The sequence below is a fragment of the Schistocerca serialis genome, chromosome 2 (genome assembly GCF_023864345.2).
Source record: "Schistocerca serialis cubense isolate TAMUIC-IGC-003099 chromosome 2, iqSchSeri2.2, whole genome shotgun sequence".
NCBI lineage: Eukaryota > Metazoa > Arthropoda > Insecta > Orthoptera > Acrididae > Schistocerca > Schistocerca serialis.
In genome coordinates, this window is record NC_064639.1 from 602,400,422 (window position 1) to 602,401,913 (window position 1,492).

Consider the following 1,492-nt stretch of genomic DNA (forward strand, 5'->3'; position numbering starts at 1 on the left):
GCTTCTACCAATGTCTCTGTTCTTCTGTAATTAATTCATGTTAATATTTTGCAATCATAACTTATTAATCTGATAGTTTAGTAATATTCTTATCTGTCAGCACTTTCTTTCTTTGGAATTGGAATTATTACATTCTTCTTGAAGTATGAGGGTATATAACATGTCTCACATGTCTTGCACACCAGATGAAGTAGTTTTGTTGTGGCTGGCTCTCCCAAGAATATCAGTAATTCTGATGGAATGTTGTCTAGTCCAGGGGCCTTTTCTCAACTTAGGTCACTCACTGCTTTGCCAAATTCTTCTTGTTACATCATACCTCCTGTCTCATCTTCATCTAAATCCTCTTCCTTTTCTATAATGTTTCCTTCAAGTTCATTTCCCCTGTACAGTCCCATCTATATACTTCTTCCACCTTTCAGCTTTCTCTTCTTTGCTTAGTACTGATTTTCCATCTGAGCTCTTGATATTCATATAGCTGCTTCCCTTTTCTTGAAAGGCCTCTATATTTTTGCTATGGGCCGTATCTATCTTTCCCCTAGTGATATATGCTTCTGTATTCTTACATTTATCCTCTAACCATTCCTGCTTAGTCCTTTGCACTTCCTGTCACTCTCATTTTTAGACTTTTATTTAGTCTTTTGCCCACTTCATTTGCTGCATTTTTATATTTCTTAATTCACTGATTAAATTCAATATTTCCTGTGATAAACAAGGATTTCTACTAGGCTTTGTCTTTTTCCCTATGTAATCCTCTCACAGCAACCCATTTGTCTTCTACTGAATTACATTCCCCTATTTAAGTCAATCATTGCCTAATGGTACCTCCAAAACTCTTAACAACCTCTGGTTATTTCAACTTATTGAGACCCCATGTCCTTCATTTCCTATCTTTCTGCAATTTATTCAGTTGTAATCTACAGTCCATGACCAATAAATTGTGGTCAGAGTCCAGATCTATCCCTGGAAATTTCTTACGGTTAAAAATCTGGTTCCAATACGTCTGTGTTACCATGACATAATCAATATGAAACCCTCTTCCATGTTTACAAGAGTCTTAAACCAAGTGTTATCAATGATTAAATTGTGGATCAATTTCTTCTGGATGGGCCCCGCAGCCTTTTTCAGTATACATTATGGTCTATGAAAAATTCTACCATATAATTTCCTCCACAATTCCTTTCTGCCAGTCCATATTCTCCCAATATTTTTCATTCCCCTCCTTTTCCTACTATTGAATTACAGTCTCCCGGCACAATCAAAGTTTTCTCTCCGTTAAATATCTGCAGAATTTCCTTTATCTCATCATTTTTTCCCCCATCTCGTCATAATCTGTGAAGCTGGTTGGCATATAAATTTGTGTCACTATGGTGGGTCTTGGTTTCATGTCTATGTTGACTATGACAGTCTGTTCACTATGCTATCTTCAATAGCTTAGCCATGTTCCTATTTTCTTATTCATTGTCATATGTACTCCTGCATTACCCCTATTTGA